Source organism: Helianthus annuus, chromosome 17 (assembly GCF_002127325.2).
Source record: "Helianthus annuus cultivar XRQ/B chromosome 17, HanXRQr2.0-SUNRISE, whole genome shotgun sequence".
In the NCBI taxonomy this organism is placed as follows: domain Eukaryota; kingdom Viridiplantae; phylum Streptophyta; class Magnoliopsida; order Asterales; family Asteraceae; genus Helianthus; species Helianthus annuus.
Window position 1 is genome coordinate 42384912 of NC_035449.2, and position 21784 is coordinate 42406695.

The window sequence follows — 21784 nt, forward strand, 5'->3', positions numbered from 1 at the left end:
CAAAGAATTGACACTCTCTTTTGTTTCCTTTAGTTTGACACAGGTACCAAGGGAAGAAAATACAGAAGCTGATGCATTGGCTAATTTAGGATCATCTTTGAAGATCCCGGAGGATATAAGTATCCCCATTATCCATATCCTGGCTCCTGCTATTGAGGATCATGTGGCTATGGAAATCGGAGAGGATTCTGCAATTATCCCTAGTGAGGATACTCAGTCTCGTTCAGCATCATGGATCCTCCCAATCATGAGATACTTACAACATGGAGAGATTCCAACAGGAGAAAATCCTAGGGCTTTCAAAGTTAAGGTATCTCAGTTCACAATCTTAAATAATATGTTGTATAAGCGATCTCTTGCAGGACCATATTTAAGATGCATTGAGGATCCTGAAATCCAAGAAGTTTTAAAAGACTTCCATGAAGGAGATTGTGGAAACCACACTAGGGGCAGGGCATTATTCTCAAGGATCCTGAGGACAGGATACTATTGGCCAACTATGAAAAGAGATGCTGTGGAGTATGCTGAGAAGTGTGATCCTTGTCAGAGACACAGCAATATCCTTCATCAGCCGGCCGAATTTTCGCATCCCATATCCTCCTCTTGGCCATTTATGAGATGGGGTATGGATATAGTTGGTAAGCTCCCTAAGGCACCTGGTGGAAAAGTGTTCATGCTTGCTGTTTTGGTCAAAAATCTGATGAGGATAATGCAACCAAACTCTTAGTTATGGGGTATGATGCTTGAAATGAGGAACAATGATAAGGATCACTTCAATGTAAATTGCACAAACGACACAAGGATTTATACGAGGAAAAAGCCCTTGATCAATGAATGATCTCCAGCATAAAAAACCTCGGGTGATGGAAACTACCGATCACCAAGCTCAAATTAATCAATAAATGTTTACAACTTCGGATGGTAACGAGCTAGGTACAAGGATCACTATGGTGAAATGTGTAAAAGTGTGTGAAAACTGTTAAGTGTTTGCCGAATGCTTCAAGAGTGCAGTTGTACGAGAGTGTGTGTAGCTGAAAATGGCTAAGTGTTCTAATTACTAGCTCGTTACCCCTTTAAAAATAGAAGTTAACTATGCTAACAAACTATCCGACTTTTGTGCCATGCTCCCACGTTCTCCACAACGTCCATTTCCAGTCAAACGTGTGCGAAATATGTAACGCCCCAAAATTCGAATTGCTTAGTTGCCAATATGTTAACGCGTTTAAAAGAAGGAAATGTAATAACTAGGTTATTAAACCTAGTTAAATGCCTAGCAAAACAAGAAAGGAAATGAAATTGGGTCAATTATGATTAAGTGACAAACATGAGGGGTTAGTTTTGAATGAGTGAAAAGATTAAATATAAAAAAATAAAATTAAAAACCCCACACCCACACCTGGGCGTATGTGGGTGTTCGACCAGAGAAGAGAAAGAAGGGGGAAACCCCTTCTCAAACCCTAATCGACCAAATTGGATGGATTTTGGCTGAAATCGAACTTGCATGAACAAGATTCTTGATTGTTCAACTCTGTAAAACACATGGTAAGTGGTAATTTTGGATTTGATGATTTTTGTATGAATTAGGTTATGATCAATTCATGAAATTTTATGAAATCCAGCATGAATATATGTTAGAATTATCATATGGACTATGAATTTATCAAGATTTTAGTGTTAATTGAGGTTTGAAGATGAAACCCACTTGGGCTAACTAAAGTGGCGACATGGGTATAACACCTATGTCGAATTCTTGTTCAAAAATTGATGTAGCATGTTGTATGCGATGAATGTTTGTTTGATAGTTTGAGTATGGTGTGATTTTAGGTCGATTTCAATAGTATTTGAATTTTTAAAGGCAAGAATAGGAAGATGAACATAAGATACTTGTACAATATATTCTATTAATGTGAAACCCATCAAGTGTTTGATAAAATGCCTACATGAAACTTGAATTGATTCAAGTTTGTGTTAAAAAGTTAGTAAATTCGTCACTTTTGACAGCCCTAGATAGTCATCTTGTAAAGGCCGTATCTCATTCGTTATTAGGAGTTAGACAACGAGCCTTATATCATTGAAAAGGTCGTTTCGCATATTACATTTCATATTTGGTCACAAGAGGCTGGTTATGAGATTTAGTGGGTCAAAACAGCATGAAAATTTAGTAAATTCGTCACTTTTGACAGCCCTAGATAGTCATCTTGTAAAGGCCGTATCTCATTCGTTATTAGAAGTTAGACAACGAGCCTTATATCGTTGAAAAGCTTGTTTCGCATATTACATTTCATATTTGGTCACAAGAGGCTGGTTATGAGATTTAGTGGGTCAAAACAGCATGAAAAGTTAGTAAATTCGTCACTTTTGACAGCCCTAGATAGTCATCTTGTAAAGGCCGTATCTCATTCGTTATTAGGAGTTAGACAACGAGCCTTATATCGTTGAAAAGCTTGTTTCGCATATTACAATTCTTATTTGAAAGTCGAAGTCAGATTATGTGACTAAAAAGGGGGAAAGTGACCCCGAACAGCTGCTGCGTGAAAAATGCAGCAATGAAAATAATGTGTTTTATGGACTTATAACATATGATTTTCTAGTCACCAATTTACTAAACACTAAATATTGCTTCGGGTGAATGTTTACAGTTGTTAAGGTGTGTTTAAAGCGTTACTATGTGTAAAATTGATCTAGTGAACATCGGATATAAAATCAAGTAATCATGTAGTTGTATGTACCACATAACATGAATATGAATTGTGTACACTACTAGAAAAAAGACCTTCAATGATGCGCAATGCGTGTCATTAAAGGGTAGATATGACACACAAAAGAGTGTCAAGGAAGCACCTGTCATTAATTGAAGATGACATGCTCTTTTGTGTCATCCTTTTATGACACACCTTTACGACACGCTTTAATGACAAACCTTTATGACACGCCTTAATGACACACACTCATGACATTCCTTAATGACAACACTTATGACACATTTATGACATGCATTGCGTGTCATGGTTTTAAATTTTATTTTTATTATTTTTTATTTTTTTTATCGGTAGAATTTCTAATTTTCCTCATAGAACTAAAACAATATATAAATCCAAATCATAACAAAATACACATATACCAAAACAATTCATTTCATAGTCATACGTAAAAAATAATACAAATATCTTAAGTTAACAAAAAATATTGTTTGGCGTACATACTTCGACATCTAAAATAGTCGCTTAAAAACAAACGCTGCCTCATAACTCGAACACCCTTCACGTATCCCATCAATATCCTCATCCGTGTATACCGCTTTGCCTCTCCCAACCTGAGAACAAAATTAAAGAACCTAAATACATGCACTTTTATATAAAAAAAACAATTTATGACATAAACAAAATTAGAAAACCTAAATACATGCACTTTGATATGAGAAACAAAGATGATATCCACAGAATTATATTCTCATTCCATCATGTTATTTAGTTATCTTTTTTACCTCGTTTCTTTTATATGCAAACCAAACACACGTCTCATCAAAATCCCCAATATTATAAACTAAATTTAGTGATCTAATAAAAGTTTTGCATAATAGAAGTTTTGAAGCCAGTTAACTAACAAACTAATAATACTCCAAAAGTAATCATTTGAAAAATAGTACTTACATTGTCATTGCCAAGTATTTCAATTTCTTCGTCAACCACCTCTTTCATAAACTTCAATACGTAGTAGCCACATTTACCTCCCGTCTGATAGGGACACTACAAAATTAAAAATTTTGATTTAGTCGATGGAGTTGAAGCAAAAATTTGAACACATGGACACAACTAAAAATTTTGATAAGTTTCCATCAATAAGAATTAAGTGCTCACCTTAGCGTTAACCCAATTGACTTTACCCAATTAACTTTAACCCTGGTCTTGGTTCCACTTTGTACAGCATACAAGGCTATTGCCCTACAAAAGAAAAATTAAAAAATATGTCATAATAAATTAATAATATAATATAATTTATAATTTTTCAATAATTTCTGTTCTCTTCAGCATGATCCGATCCGAGTCAGAATTCGATTCCATGTCTCAAAAAAAATCTGTTTCAACAAATACACAATAACTAATTATAGCATGATGTGAATCAAAATTAAGTAACAAATACACAATAACTAATTATAGCATGATGTGAATCAAAATTAATTAATAAAAACACAATAATATAATTAAGTAATAAAGACAAATTTCATGCAATTTGGAATCTTTATCATGATCCGAATCAAATTTAGGTAATTTTTTTTGGAAGATGACTTTCTATGTACTGGACCTATTGGTCACCGGGTTCATGTCGAAGACAATCCCCCGTCAGCCCCGCACTCTCGGACGCGATGTTCGATCGGGCCCCGGCCGCCGCGCAAGCTGACTTCCGCCCGGAAACCATACTGCCCCCACACGAGAGACTCGCTGGGGTAACAGCTGGGTAAAACCGGGTTGCCCTCAAGACCGCACCATGCCTCGGTAGGATACGATCCATCATTGGGACGTCCCACCCCCCGTATGCAACACCCGGGAGTCGAACCGGCGACCTCCAAGGAGGAAGCCGGCCCAACCCAAACAACATGGGGATTGCCAAGTGAGCTAGGCAATTAAAACATAAAATTAAAAGTAAGGTTTCTAGTTTATTGCAATTTTACTCCAGTGTACTAACTCCATCCACTTTTTAGTTAAAACCTTATCATATGAGAAGCATGTGACGGGCTAAATCGTAATTAACCATCTAAATGAAAGAAATAAAAAGCAGTGTTGTAAGAATCGCTAGGCGCTAGTCGGGCGGCGGGGTACATATTATATGTAGATTTTTAAAGTATACATGTTTTAACCCCTCATTGACCAATTTTTTAAGTAATTGGAAGGAATTTATAAGGTTTGGTCGAAAAATGGCCGGCGTCAGGCCAAAATTTGGCCCAAATAGGACCGCCATTGACCGTCTAGCGATTAAACGGCCACTAATCGGTGACTAATCGGAGAGTAGTCGGGATTTGTACAACCATGATAAAAAGAACAAAAAAAACCGACTTTCCGATGTCATTTTCCTCCAGGACGTTGTATGCGATCTTCACCTAGGTTTCCCAATGTCCGACCAAAATCTCCATTCTTCTTCTTCAAACAAAGTTATGTGGTTTTCTTTTTAAAGTTGGTAATTGAGTTGTATTATCGACCCTATATGGTATGTTTTTTTAACACCTTTAAACTACCAGTTTTCATATATATCTTTTACTGGGATTTAGTTCTTGTTTCATGCATGGGTTGTGTTATATAATCCACATACGAGAACAGTACTAAATTTACAAGAGAGTAACTATTGACTACAAAATAATGTCTAGCTCTTTTGAAGCTATGGGCTTGGCTCATTTGGAACATAAATCTGTATAGTAATCACTTTGAATTTGAAACAATGAAAAAGTATACAGTAACTTCTTTATTCAGAAAGGTTTATTTGTTTTTTAACAGAGGTAGACTGTTTATAATAATTAAACCAATACACCCCATAAATGATTATATTAATGTATGAATATAAACAGCAACATGTAGAAAAACAAATGATTTGATATATGATTCAATTTATGAAAAAATGATTTGATATATGTAAAACACTTAAGACTGCTGCTGCTGAATCTGTTAACACACAACAGCGGTAGCATCAGTTTAACTTGTTGATTAACTATTTCATCCTTAAATCAAACGTCGGGTCATCATCTATCTACTCATACCCAATTGCATTTGTGAGTCCCACCAATTTTAAGGTTCTTGAATTTATACGCAACACCAGTTAACAACAGCATGTTTCAAACACTTAGAGAACTTGCTTTTGACCCGATACGCAACGCACCAGTTTAACAACTGGAATGTTCCAGTTTAGCTGTTTCATCCATTTTTAACGCAGATCAGTAGCAGTTTATGTACAACAGATCAGTTACCTACACCAGTTAAACAATTACAATGGTCCAGTTTAACAAATGGCCCAACCCGAAAACCATTCCAACACGGACCCGTTTCAATCCAAACCGGTCCTGACCCGAACTCTCTCCGGCCCAGACCCGTTTTGACCCAAACCAAAACAACCTTTTTTTTCTGAATCGACCCATTCCAAGCCGAACCCATTTTGACCAGCCACCCGACCTAACCCGACCGGCCTGTTTTGCCAGGTATAAGTATCATATATATTCAAGAAGTGAATTTGTGTAACCCTAACCAAGTAATTTCTACCAGTTACTCTATACAAGGTTCCTAAAACAGTAAAATGACATAAATGTCATCCGAAATCGATTCATAGACAACAATACTCTAACAAGAGATTCATTAAACGACAAAGGAATTCCACCCGAAATATGATAATAGACAGTTTCAAAGTTTTTTTCATATCCAATTAACAAATTCTATTGAGACATTTCATCAAACACCTAGAGTGTGTCTCTAATGACCCGACAAATCACATACTACATGCTTATATATTATATCTATACACATAATAATAATAAGAACAAAATAATTTTGATACATATGTGTAATTCACTATGCTGATACATCAATACATACAGTAAAGTAAAAAACATAAAATAACATTGATATTTCATGAAGTATAACAAAACTTCAAACCTGAAAGCAGATGTTCAGCAGATTATCGGATACATAAACCCTAGAATTTAAGATGCTTTGTTAATAAATTATTGGGCAAGGTTTATTACCTGGAAGGAGATGATCAGTAGGAAACTTGTTTGGATTTGGGATGAATCGATGATGAAGCGGCTGAGGGTTTGGGTTTTTGAGAGGGAATTGGGAATTTGGTGTGTAGAATTTTTAGAGGGATTTGGGATGATGAAGCCTCTGAGGGTTTGGGGTTTTGAGAGGGAATTTTGGGGAGATAAATATTGTTCAAATTTTTGATAAGATTTTAGAAAGCGGGAATTGCTAGATAGATTGATGATTAAATTAATTAAAAATTAAACGATGACACGCATATTGGTGACACACAATGATGACACACACGTTTTGTTTAACTATTAAAAGTTAAAAGATCACAGAAAACCATGACACATATATTTTTATGTGTTTTATTATTTTGAAAATGACATTTAAACGATGACACACAAAAATAAATGTCATAAAATATTCAGATTTTACCATTGATGACATTTTTTCTATGACACTAGCGTTTGTGTGTCATAAATTTAGTGTGTGTCATTGTTCTTGTGTCATTAAAGGTATCTTTTCTAGTAGTGGTATGACGATACTACAAGTAGTCTATCATATCAAGATAATTGTGTGTGTGTTCATAAGTTGGGAATAAGTAGGTATAACCGTTGACTTTCTAAAAAGCAACGAATATGCGAGTGGCATGATTAGACTTATGAATATGCTTATGAGATTTTAAAGAATCATGTATATGTGTTAGAACAATTATGTGTACGTACGTATGATAATAAATTTGAGTGAGTGAATGTTGAATATTATGGTTGTCGGTTCATGTCATATGCATGATAAGCTTGACTAATGAAAGTCTATGTAGCTATGAGCTAGGAATGGATGTGATATGAACGAACATGCATACTAACTATGATATGGACGTAATGACTTGAAATGATAGGAATCCCAATTGACATGGACTTAAGAATAGAAGGCTAACGGATCAAGGGTAAATAAAGAAGCTATGCACAACTCGGACGCACGATGTAAGTGATTCCAATTCACTTCTTAGTATGTACGTAGTATTTAGTATTTATGTGTAGAAAAATATGCAAGAATCATGTAATGAATGAGAAGTATTGAGGTAAGTATTATTTTAGTATAACAAAAGAGTTGTTTATAATGAAAGTAAACTTGTAGGATTAGACTGGTCAAATAATGTATAAAGGGGTTTATAAGCCGTTTGCTTATAAATCAGATTTTGATGCGTCCCGAAGTGATAAACAGATCCGCAATTACATTACGGGCGCGTAGGAAAAAGAATCGGGTTAAACGGATCAAAAATGAGAGAGTTATGTCCGTTTCGGTAAGAATTAATGGCTGGGAAAAGTGCAGAGCTGACACGGCCGGGTGGTGAGCTGACAGGGCCGGGTGAAGGTTCTGTGAAAAATATATGGTTAGTTGACACGGCCGGGTGGTTAACCCGACCCGGCCGGGTGAAGGGGCTGAAAATAAAAATAAAAAAATAATATATGTAAGTAGGAAGTGGTTGCTATGAATACACGTAAAAATTAGGAATGTATACGTTTGTGAATGCGAAATGTTATAAATGTATGAAGAAATGGTACGGAATGGTTTCATTATGTTCGAGCATTAATGATTGCTAATGATGTCTTTGAGATTGAAATGCATTGCAGGTATATGAACACCGGGTTCTTAAAGTATCGAAGTCGAACTCTGAATAAGAAAATACGAAAGGATAGTTAAATAAATCAAAGTTTCATTGTTAAATGTTATTCACTATTAGATTATATGAGAATCATGTTGTATAACGTTGTTAATGACTAATGGTTAAGTTGTATGTGATGTTCACAGGTATTGCACGTATCTCTACCACTACTATCGAAGATAAGCATGCATTGATCGAGCCCAAAATTAAAGGTTGTACGAGAAGAACGGCCACATAGTCTGATTTATGTATTGTCTTGAAGTGTTAACTTAATGTGGTTATTGTTAATCCCTTTTTTGTAAATGTTTATCATTTGTATTTGAGCTTTTAAATAAGTAATGGGTCTAAATAAGAAAGAAAATTTTTGGGCTCATATTTTCCGCTGCGTCATGTTTAAGTTCTTACAGGGAATTGTTCATTATACGAACGGGTCATGCCCGAATTTTGTAAATAATAATACTTATTTGGAATAAGAATTATGGGCGTTACAAGTTGGTATCAGAGCCCTAGTTTGAGGGAAATCAAGTATGAGGAGGTAAATACTTGAACTCAAACCTACGTGCTCTTGTAACCAGGATCCCGTACAATCCAGGACTCGATCAAGATCTAAAGGTAAAAGCGAATGTAAGTATGTATTTATGCATGTGAATAAAGAAACTAACGGTTTTGTATGTGCAAGGTAAGCATAAGTGTTTAAAGATGATGGTCCGTGGATGCAGAATAAGATGAATACTAAGGCAGGCAAAGATGCAAATAGGCAAATTAACCCCAGGTACGCGCTATTAATATGTATGGGTACCGATGTTAAAAGAAAAAGGAAGAGATCTCCTTGGAAGGGTAATTATTAAACGAAAGACAATGACGTGGTCTTGGGGAAGTTTTAGAAATATGTACGAAACTGAAACCCACTTCTCGGACATAAGGCGATGATTACACGAAGGCACGAAACTAGTATGTGGATTGCGCACCTGGCCAGTACGCAAGAAGCATATGACGTTCGTGAGACCGTGGTAATTATCGCAGGTATGTCTGGTAGAACTGGGTAGCAGGTGGGCGTGCAGGTGAAATGGGTAATAAGACTTTCGGGAAATTGAGGATACTACGTAAGAGTAAAAAGTATAAGTGATAAGAATGAAGAATGTTGAATCCGTAAGAAAGTACGGATCAACAAGATATGAATGCAAAGTTTGAATCCGCGAGACAGATTCAAAGAATGAAAGATATGAATGACATGTTAGAATCCGCGAGACGGATTCAAAGAATGAAAGATATGAATGATATGTTAGAATCCGCAAGACGGATTCAAAGAATGAAAGATATGAATGAAATGTTAGAATCCGCGAGACGGATTCGAAACATGAAAAGAATGAAAGATATGAATGATATGTTAGAATCCGCGAGACGGATTCGAAACATGAAAGGGATGAAAGATATGAATGATATGTTAGAAACCGCGAGACGGATTCGGAACATAGAAGGGAACGAATGATAGGATGAAAAAGTTCGAAATTGTAAATAGGCACGAATCAGATAAGTAAGAATGGATGACAAGAGTGAAGGGCTCAAAATTTTTAATAATTATAGATAGAACGAGTAAATATTCCTTGTGAAGCGGATATTATTATTGTTATGTTTTGAACTTATATATATGTAAATATATGAATATAATTACGCTCAAGTATTGTATGAAAGGATGGCTGAAAGGATAAATGAGTTATGCGGGTCAAATCGTGAGTACCATTTGAACCAGGTATTAATGTTTGAAATGGTTAAGTTATTTAATTGTAGGTGAGCATGATATACGGAAATGTAATGTCACAAACTGGAAGGAAATAGTCAAGCAAAATATGGATAACAAGTCAATGGATTTCGACTTGTGCCAGGTATGTATAAAAGTTATGCATTTAATAGGAGTTTATGACTCGACTAGAGATGGATGCGTCAGGATAGAATAATCGATAGGCATATGTAAGATTGTATTTACAAAGTAGACTCCCGAAGGTCAAACGAAATATAATGATAAGTAATAAAGCAAGTAATAAAATGCGGGTAAAAAGGTGATTGTAGTTTGACTCTTGAGAAGACGAATGAAGATGAATTGTTAATAATAAAAGAAGTAATAAAGAATGGATAGATTAGTTCGGTCCATTAAGTAGGTATGAAACATCGAAAACGGTTGATGTGGCAAGAAGTTGTAGTCGTAAGAAATAAACATTGGGTAAATTACAAGCGTGAAATATGTTGATACTTGACTCTAGAGAGTCAAAGTGAATGACGGGTTACGACCCGGGCGAAAGACCTAAGCTTTAATGGAAAGGACAAGTGTACGTGAGGAGCACTAAAGCATAAAGTGATGAAATTAAATATATGCTTGAATTGACAAGAAGTACAAACATGTACTTCGTTATGTGTATTCATAAAAGAGAAAGAAGTGGCAGGTTGACTTTGAAAAGTCAAACTGCAGAAGTTGATAAATAAGTTAAAAAAAAATTGCGGAAGAACAGTTATGTATTGAACCATCGTGAATGGGTCAAACAACTAAAATGATATGTTAAGAAATGGTCATGTATAGACCTATTTTGTACAGGTGGAACACATCAATGTTCTACGAAGGAGTTGAGAAAGTATTAATATATAAATAAGGAACCAAGATGTGATAATCCTAGTAAGGTCAGTGAGAGAATGTTCATAAGCGAAAGCTCGTCACACGGATGAATGAGGTCAATCCGAAACATGGTATGGATGGTGACGAAGAGGACCGGCTCGTTTCTGCATGTCCAAGTACTGCGTTAAGGAAGTAAGGTTAGCAAATTATTTAATATATGAATATAAAATTTTACACTATGATTGAACTTCTGTATGAATTATTGATAGCACAAATGTGACATGAAAAGGAAGGTTTGACTCTTATAGGTCGACCAAGGAATGAATTTCAACTCGACTTAATGTCATCGAGCTGTATGAATGCTAGTGCCTAATAAGTAAACCATGAATCGAGTTTAACCAGCAAGTAGTAACCGTAAGAAAAGGATGATAGCCGTAAATTGCGGCAGGTTTAAAATGAAAGCTCGCCTTAGACTCTAAAACCCATATGTGAATAGAACTTGAACCTACAAATATGTTAAAATATGTTATTTGTACGAAGGGACGAAACTCGTTTATAAGTAAGTCTATTGTTAGATGATTATGTGCATGAATGAGTACGATGTGTTGAATGCGTACGAGTGAACGAGATTGTATGCGGAAATGAATGAAATAATGATGACTATGGGATGTGTGACTAGTGTAAATTCTCACAACATGCTTATGTAAGTCTTCCAATGTAACTCGAATGAATGAACAAACGAGAATAAAACTAGACGGGTTATGGCAGAAAAGAAAGAGGTTTCGGGGACGAAACCTTCTTTAAGTGGGGTAGATTTGTAACGCCCCAAAATTCGAATTGCTTAGTTGCCAGTATGTTAACGCGTTTAAAAGAAGGAAATGTAATAACTAGGTTATTAAACCTAGTTAAATGCCTAGCAAAACAAGAAAGGAAATGAAATTGGGTCAATTATGATTAAGTGACAAACATGAGGGGTTAGTTTTGAATGAGTGAAAAGATTAAATATAAAAAAATAAAATTAAAAACCCCACACCCACACCTGGGCGTATGTGGGTGTTCGACCAGAGAAGAGAAAGAAGGGGGAAACCCCTTCTCAAACCCTAATCGACCAAATTGGATGGATTTTGGCTGAAATCGAACTTGCATGAACAAGATTCTTGATTGTTCAACTCTGTAAAACACATGGAAAGTGGTAATTTTGGATTTGATGATTTTTGTATGAATTAGGTTATGATCAATTCATGAAATTTTATGAAATCCAGCACGAATATATGTTAGAATTATCATATGGACTATGAATTTATCAAGATTTTAGTGTTAATTGAGGTTTGAAGATGAAACCCACTTGGGCTAACTAAAGTGGCGACATGGGTATAACACCTATGTCGAATTCTTGTTCAAAAATTGATGTAGCATGTTGTATGCGATGAATGTTTGTTTGATAGTTTGAGTATGGTGTGATTTTAGGTCGATTTCAATAGTATTTGAATTTTTAAAGGCAAGAATAGGAAGATGAACATAAGATACTTGTACAATATATTCTATTAATGTGAAACCCATCAAGTGTTTGATAAAATGCCTACATGAAACTTGAATTGATTCAAGTTTGTGTTAAAAAGTTAGTAAATTCGTCACTTTTGACAGCCCTAGATAGTCATCTTGTAAAGGCCGTATCTCATTCGTTATTAGGAGTTAGACAACGAGCCTTATATCGTTGAAAAGGTCGTTTCGCATATTACATTTCATATTTGGTCACAAGAGGCTGGTTATGAGATTTAGTGGGTCAAAACAGCATGAAAATTTAGTAAATTCGTCACTTTTGACAGCCCTAGATAGTCATCTTGTAAAGGCCGTATCTCATTCGTTATTAGAAGTTAGACAACGAGCCTTATATCGTTGAAAAGCTTGTTTCGCATATTACATTTCATATTTGGTCACAAGAGGCTGGTTATGAGATTTAGTGGGTCAAAACAGCATGAAAAGTTAGTAAATTCGTCACTTTTGACAGCCCTAGATAGTCATCTTGTAAAGGCCGTATCTCATTCATTATTAGGAGTTAGACAACGAGCCTTATATCGTTGAAAAGCTTGTTTCGCATATTACAATTCTTATTTGAAAGTCGAAGTCAGATTATGTGATTAAAAAGGGGGAAAGTGACCCCGAACAGCTGCTGCGTGAAAAATGCAGCAATGAAAATAATGTGTTTTATGGACTTATAACATATGATTTTCTAGTCACCAATTTACTAAACACTAAATATTGCTTCGGGTGAATGTTTACAGTTGTTAAGGTGTGTTTAAAGCGTTACTATGTGTAAAATTGATCTAGTGAACATCGGATATAAAATCAAGTAATCATGTAGTTGTATGTACCACATAACATGAATATGAATTGTGTATGATGATACTACAAGTAGTCTATCATATCAAGATAATTGTGTGTGTGTTCATAAGTTGGGAATAAGTAGGTATAACCGTTGACTTTCTAAAAAGTCAACGAATATGCGAGTGGCATGATTAGACTTATGAATATGCTTATGAGATTTTAAAGAATCATGTATATGTGTTAGAACAATTATGTGTACGTACGTATGATAATAAATTTGAGTGAGTGAATGTTGAATATTATGGTTGTCGGTTCATGTCATATGCATGATAAGCTTGACTAATGAAAGTCTATGTAGCTAAGAGCTAGGAATGGATGTGATATGAACGAACATGCATACTAACTATGATATGGACGTAATGACTTGAAATGATAGGAATCCCAATTGACATGGACTCAAGAATAGAAGGCTAACGGATCAAGGGTAAATAAAGAAGCTATGCACAACTCGAACGCACGATGTAAGTGATTCCAATTCACTTCTTAGTATGTACGTAGTATTTAGTATTTATGTGTAGAAAAATATGCAAGAATCATGTAATGAATGAGAAGTATTGAGGTAAGTATTATTTTAGTATAACAAAGGAGTTGTTTATAATGAAAGTAAACTTGTAGGATTAGACTGGTCAAATAATGTATAAAGGGGTTTATAAGCCGTTTGCTTATAAATCAGATTTTGATGCGTCGCGAAGTGATAAACAGATCCGCAATTAAATTACGGGCGCGTAGGAAAAAGAATCGGGTAAAACGGATCAAAAATGAGAGAGTTATGTCCGTTTCGGTAAGAATTAATGGCTGGGAAAAGTGCAGAGCTGACACGGCCGGGTGGTGAGCTGACAGGGCCGGGTGAATGTTCTGTGAAAAATTTATGGTTAGTTGACACGGCCGGGTGGTTAACCCGACCCTGCCGGGTGAAGGGGCTGAAAATAAAAATAAAAAAATAATATATGTAAGTAGGAAGTGGTTGCTATGAATGCACGTAAAAATTAGGAATGTATACGTTTGTGAATGCGAAATCTTATAAATGTATGAAGAAATGGTACGGAATGGTTTCATTATGTTCGAGCATTAATGATTGCTAATGGTGTCTTTGAGATTGAAATGCATTGCAGGTATATGAACACCGGGTTCTTAAAGTATCGAAGTCGAACTCTGAATAAGAAAATACGAAAGGATAGTTAAATAAATCAAAGTTTCATTGTTAAATGTTATTCACTATTAGATTATATGAGAATCATGTTGTATAACGTTGTCAATGACTAATGGTTAAGTTGTATGTGATGTTCACAGGTATTGCACGTATCTCTACCACTACTATCGAAGATAAGCATGCATTGATCGAGCCCAAAATTAAAGATTGTATGAGAAGAACGGCCAGATAGTCTGATTTATGTATTGTCTTGAAGTGTTAACTTAATGTGGTTATTGTTAATCCCTTTTTTGTAAATGTTTATCATTTGTATTTGAGCTTTTAAATAAGTAATGGGTCTAAATAAGAAAGAAAATTTTTGGGCTCATATTTTCCGCTGCGTCATGTTTAAGTTCTTACAGGGAATTGTTCATTATACGAACGGGTCATGCCCGAATTTTGTAAATAATAATACTTATTTGGAATAAGAATTATGGGCGTTACAAAATACCCGTGGAATATTCCATAGCAACGTTGCCAAGACCAGGCCAAGCTTGTTACTCCTGCAAAACAATACGAAATTCAAACAAACAATCGTTAGTATGAGGATCCTTAAGGTGATCCATGATCCTGATCCTGAAGCTCTTCTGAGGATCACTATCTGTCACAGAAGTAAGGATCATTGTTAGAATAACAAGTAAGGATCACGGGTTATTAGAAAATCCTCCCCTAACAATTGCCCCCAAAATATAAGGAGTAATTTGTAAAATGAACGAATTATATTTTCTTGATCTTATCCGCAACTAACTAACGGATATATAGCCGTTGATATAGAACTATCCGTTGTAATTCTGACGTCACAGAAGTGACAACCCTGCACAATCATGATTATAAATAGGAGATAGAGATAGGATCGTTCTGCATTTAAATTTCAGAGATACTCCCTTTATAATCCCATCCGAAGATAAACAGGTATTCTCTCTTCATCTTCTTCCTTCTCTTGCTCTGTTTTCTTTCTCTTTCCATCATTCTGTCAAAAATGTTGCTCCGGAACTCCCAGCTAAGGATCACCCGAAGAACAGCCCACTGAAGAGCCAGGGGATCATCGAAGATTCCATAAAAGAACGCTGTTGTTTCACCGATCCACAGATTGATAGGATCCGCTACTGTTTCCCGGCGAATACTGTGTTTAAATCCTTTGATCCCAATGCCCTGAGTGATCATATTTCCAACAACTGGGTTGCTTTTCCTGTTACTCCGTTCACAATAGGCTATACATATCCTTTTCCAGCCTTTACCCAATCTTTCTTTTCCCTAACCGGCATCTCTTATATCCAAGCCATGCCGATGATCTGGAGGGTTTTGTATACCCTTGAAAGGATCATCGAGCAGAAAGGGAAAGACCTAGGAATGCCAGAGCTGGGAGAGCTGTATGATCTCACTACCTTTGGTTCTCATCGTTATTTGTTCAAACGTAAACCTGGTGAGGAACACCCGATCTTCAAAGCCACCAAGAACGATACTAACTGGAAGCGGCGTTTCTTTTTCGTCAAAAGAGATTCTATCCCTGATGGGAAGGATCTACCCCGGAAATGGGCTACCCATGGTAGGATGGAGGATCCTGAGAAGGATCACCAGAGAACTTTCTTTTCAAATAAGGATCACTGACATTCTTTTGCTTTCTTGTTATGCAGCTATCACCGTCTCACACCTCAGACTGTCTCCTGCTGCCAAAGAGAGACTCGCCGCCTTCAAGAGACTTGATCCTGAAATAAGATCTTTCAAGACAACCACCCAGGATTCTCAGGAGGTATCCTCAGGCTCTGTCACGATGTCAAGTAAGTATCTTTTTTTAAAAATTCAAATAAATAGTGAAATATAAGTGAAGTAAAGATACTTATCTTATTTTGGTTGTGCAGGTGCTGGAAAATCCACCAAGTCTGCTTCAAAGTTCAGTGTCACCGATCTTACCACTGTCAGATCCTCCAAGAGAAAGGCTCCTACCAGCCCGACTGCTTCAATCCCCAAGGCAGCCCTCAAATGAAAGGGAGTCAAGAAGAGAAAAGCCTCCGAAGCTGAGGATCTGCAAGGTCTGCCTCTGATCCGCCACCAATTCCTCGAGTACTTCAACGATGTAAGGATCACTGTCCCTGCTTGTATATCCTGCTTGTTTGAGGATCACCTGATCCTGAACTTATCCTTTATCCTCTTTGCAGAAATTCGCTGAGATTGAGGACTACGTTGGCCACGTTGAGGGTCAGGATAGGAAGATTGCTGACCTCCAACAGGTTGCACTGCTAAAGGACCTCAAGATTGCCGACCTTCAGAAGGATCTCAAGAATGCCAAAAATGAGACGGCCAAGGTGCTGATCAATGCTGACTACGAGAAGCACGAGATCACCGAGGATGCCAAAGTCTCTGCCGCCATAGCAATGTATAAGACCAAGCTGCAAATGGCCTTGGAAGCTCAGGATCCTGACTTTGACAGGAGCAGCTGGGATGTGGAAGGCTGGAAGGCAAGGCTGGCTGAGATGGATGATGAAGAGGAGGCTGAAGAGATCCTGACAATTGAGGCTGGAGGCAGTGGCAAGGGTCAAGGTGGTGAAGCAAGTGGAGCTGGAGGTGGTGATGCAACGAAGGTTTAGGCTGCATGATTGGGCGATGATGGAAATTTCTAGACATAGCCGGAGCCCAATTTTTTTAGTTTGATGGTTGTTTTGTTGAACAATTTGATGGTTTGTACTGAACAATAGTTTTTAGGATTAAGAATCTAGGATCCTTCAGACAATAGGCAGGATTGCAAATGGTGGAGGGATCCTCTGTTTGGGGGATGAAGCCATTGTGATCCTGCCGCCTTTATATTCCTGCACTACTTAGAACTTATTATCATGGACACCCTTTACCTACCCCAGCGGACGGGCCACGTATTGCTGGTAGATGCTCGGGGTAGGTAATTTTGACAACCTTTTAAGGGTTAATCTTTTGTTAATAAATAAAACCTTAATCTTTTGTGGCTTATCTTGTGTTGTTATCCTTTTTGTCTCTTTAATTCTCAATTGTTTTGATGTACACTTGTTTAAATAGGTAATTTTGAATAAGTCAGAATGAAAATATTTAGGATATGATCCAAGATCAAATATCCTATATTTGAAGAATCCCAAAAAGTAATATATTTTAAGGATTACAAGTTTAGTTGTCAAATTACAAGGGTTATTCAAATAATCAACGAATAGAATTGAAATAGTTAAGGATCATACTTGAGGATCCAAGTTAGGATCCTAACCATAATCAGGATAACTATAAGATAAACCTGAGAGAGAAGTAAGGATCAAGGATCCCTAGTTGTTTAACTTCAAGGACCTGAAATAGAGCATAACTTGGGACTAAGCCAATATAAGATAAGAGTTAGCAACTGGGGACAAGCCCAAGGATAACTGGGGACAAGCCCAAGGATAACTGGGGACAAGCCCAAGGATAACTGGACCGTATGTAAACTGGAGTATGGCCCTAACTGGCGACTATCCAAACTTAGTGACATGACAATGCCAAAACCCTAGCTAACGTGAAAACGTTAGAAACCTTAGGAACGGATGTATGGTACGTCTACCATTATACGTAGGATCCTAGGTATAGCCAGTACAATGGAATTATCAGCCCCTAAAGCGAGTACTGGTCCCACTGCCTTGAACTATACCAGGATCATCATGCGCTACAGGCGGAACTGGGGTCAAGCCCAAATAACTGGGGTTAAACCCAAGGAACGGATTGCTTCTGTGGATAATCAACATTTTGCTAAGGATACCTGAACTTTCAAAACTCAGAATCATGTGAGAGATGGATAAAGGACACATGATCCTTATCCTTATATGAGAAAATAAGGAAATGAAATAGTTCAATATTAGGACATTACCAGAGTAAGGATCATTGATGCTTTAAGGATCCTTCAAGGATACCCCTAATGTAAGGATCATCTGTGCCATGAGGATCCTGCTCACATGAAATATTTCTTCAAGTGGACAGCATTCCAAGCTCTTGGTAGCAAATCACCTTCCATGGTTAGCAATCTATATGCCCCCTTTCCCGCTTCAGCTTCAATCAAATAAGGGCCTTCCCATTTTGGTGCCAATTTTCCATCAGCAGGATTGGTGGTATTCTGAAATGCTTTCGTTAATACCATATCTCCAACTTGAAACTTCCTGATCCTGACATTTTTATTGTAAGCACCAGCCATTCTTTGTTGATAACTGGCCATCCTTATCCTAGCTAGATCCCTGATTTCTTCAATGGTATCCAGGTCTTGAGCCAAGTTCTCATCATTTTCCTCAGGATCACGGGTACTTGTTCTAGCAGTTGGAACCACCATTTCTGTTGGGATCACTGATTCTGCCCCAAATACCAAAGAGAATGGAGTCTGGCCTGTAGCATTCTTGGGGGTTGTCCTATCAGCCCAAAGCACATAAGGTAGTTCTTCTGCCCATTTCCCTTTCTTGGATCCAAGCTTCTTCTTCAAATTGTTGATGATGATCTTGTTGGATGATTCTGCTTGACCATTAGCTTGTGGGTGGACTGGTGTTGATGTTATCATCTTAATCCCCCAGCTGTCACAAAAGTTAGTAGTTCTGCCCCTAATAAATTGGGAACCATTATCACATATAATTTCAGAATGAATACCAAATCTAGTTATAATATTTCTTTTAATGAAGGATATAACTTCCTTTTCTCTGACTTGGGCAAAAGCTTCAGCATCTATCCACTTGGAGAAGTAATCAGTCATAGCTAGCATGAACACTTTTCCAGCAGGTGCCTTAGGGAGCTTACCAACTATATCCATGCCCCATCTCATAAATGGCCAAGAGGAGGATATAGGATGTAAAAATTCAGCCGGCTGATGAAGGATATTGCTGTGTCTCTGACAAGGATCACACTTTTTAGCATATTCCACAGCATCTCTTTTCATAGTTGGCCAGTAGTATCCTGTCCTCAGGATCCTTGAGAACAATGCCCTGCCCCCAGTGTGGTTTCCACAATCTCCTTCATGGAAGTCTTTTAAAACTTCTTGGATTTCAGGATCCTCAATGCATCTTAAATATGGTCCTGCAAGAGATCGCTTATACAACATATTATTTAAGATTGTGAATTGAGATACCTTAATTTTGAAAGCCCTAGGGTTTTCTCCTGTAGGAATCTCTCCGTGTTGTAAGTGTCTCATGATTGGTGAGATCCATGATCCTGACCCTGAATGAGATTGAGTATCCTCACTAGGGATAATCGCAAAATCCTCCCCTATTTCCATGGCCACATGATCCTCGATGGCAGGAGCCAAGACATGGATAATGGGGATACTTATATCCTCCGGGATCTTCAAAGATGATCCTAAGTTAGCCAATGCATCAGCTTCTGTATTGAGAGCTCTTAAGGCATTTTCATGCTTCTCAATCCACTCAAATTTCTTGTTTTTCCTTAGGATATCATAGAATTCTTTGCACTTCTCTGAGGATTTGGATATAAATCTGTTCAAAGTTGCTATCCTGCCTGTTAGCCTCTGGACATCCTTAGCATTGAGAGGAGATTTGATATTCACTAATGCTTTGATTTGTTCCGGGCTAGCTTCAATGCCTCTTTTGGTCACCATGTATCCTAAGAATTTACCTGCTTTAACATCAAAGTGACATTTTGAAGGATTAAGTTTCATGTTATATTTGTAAAGGATATCGAATGCTTCCTCCAAGTCCCGGAGGTGATCCTCAGCTTTTACGGATTTTACCACCATATCATCTATGTAAACCTCCATAGTTTGTCCAATCTGATCCTTGAACATCATATTCACCAGCCTTTGATATGTTGCACCTGCATTCCTTAATCCGAACGGCATAGCAATATAACAATATATACTGGTTGGAGTCATAAAGGCTGTATCCTCTTGATCAGATGGTTCCATCTGAATTTGTTGAAATCCAGATGAAGCATCCATAAAAGTCAACAGCTCATGACCCACCGTTGCATCCACCATGGAGTCAATGTGGGGTAATGGCAAAGGATCCTTGGGACATGCCTTATTTAAATCTGTGAAATCGACACATACCCTCCACTTTCCATTTTTCTTTTGAACAACAACCACATTTGCCAACCATCTTGGATACTTGACCTCTCTAATCATACCTGCTCGGAGCAATTTCTCTACCTCTTCCTGGATAATGGCATTTCTTTCCGGTGCAAACTTCCTCCTTTTTTGATGGATTGGTTTAATGACCTGTCAATACCAAGTTTATGAGTGATAATATCCTTAGATATACCTGTCATATCCTCATGCTTCCATGCAAAGGTAGTTTTCCTCCTTTTGAGGAAGGATACGAGGTCTTCTCTCATTTTGCCAAGGATCCCTGATCCGATATAGATTTTGGATTCGGGATCATCAGGATCCATGAGGATTTCTACCACATCCTTCTCTCTTGCCTCCAAGACATCCCATGGAGGATACTTTGATTGCTATTGCTCCCTTGACTTCGAGGCTGGTTTCATTGATGAAGTGTAGCAGTCCTTAGCCTCCTGCTGATCACTATCAATCTTGACTATTCCCCAAGGACTAGGGAGCTTCACACATTGATGGTAGGTAGATGGGACTGCCTTCATATCGTGTATCCAGGGCATGCCAAGGATAACATTACAACAAGATAAACAGTCAATAACACAAAATTTTTGATAATTATGTAATCCTTCAACATAAATTGGGAGTTTAATGTCCCCCAGAGTATTCTTAGTTTCGCCACTGAATCCCACGAGCATAGAGGATCTTGGTATGATATCTGATTCAAGTATACCCATCTTCTTTAGAACATCAAGTTGGATAATGTTCAATGAGCTTCCTCCGTCTATAAGGATCCTGCGGACAAAATGGTTAGAAATGAAAAGAGTGATAACTAAACCATCGTGATGAGGATTCTGGATATCAACACGATCATCCTCATCAAAGGTTATGACTTTTCCTTCGGAGACACTTGATGTTCGAATGGGTCTTTCTCCACCATCCATTTTGGTTTCCTTTGCATGCCTTTTAGCTGCTGAGAAGGATGTGCCACAAATGTCTGATCCTCCAGAAATAAAGTTAATTACTTGTGCATCTGTTGGAGGGGCCGGAGCTTTCTCGGGGATCCTTTCAGGATCCTGAGTCCTTGACTTTTTTCTCCCCAATAATTCTTTTAGATGCCCCTTGCTCAACAAATATCCAATTTCCTTTCTTAGTGCAATGCATTCTTCTGTGAGATGCCCAAAATCTTCAT

General features: G+C 37.3%; 2 long non-coding RNA genes across 3 annotated transcripts; one reads left to right on the forward strand and one right to left on the reverse strand.

The window, feature by feature from the left end:
• Window positions 1-1358: 1358 nt before the first annotated feature.
• On the forward strand, window positions 1359-14998 carry LOC110865846. Of its 2 annotated transcripts, none has more exons than XR_004886935.1 (5): window positions 1359-1542; window positions 7621-7705; window positions 8357-9160; window positions 10177-11190; window positions 13755-14998. It is a non-coding gene; the product is annotated as an uncharacterized LOC110865846 (long non-coding RNA). The 2 variants fall into 2 exon arrangements; XR_002551027.2 differs by having other exon boundaries at window positions 1360-1542; window positions 8535-9160.
• On the reverse strand, window positions 3117-6907 carry LOC110865840. Its single transcript, XR_002551020.2, has 4 exons — window positions 6722-6907; window positions 3858-3941; window positions 3651-3746; window positions 3117-3313 (listed from the first exon to the last, which is right to left on the reverse strand). It is a non-coding gene; the product is annotated as an uncharacterized LOC110865840 (long non-coding RNA).
• Window positions 14999-21784: the final 6786 nt, after the last annotated feature.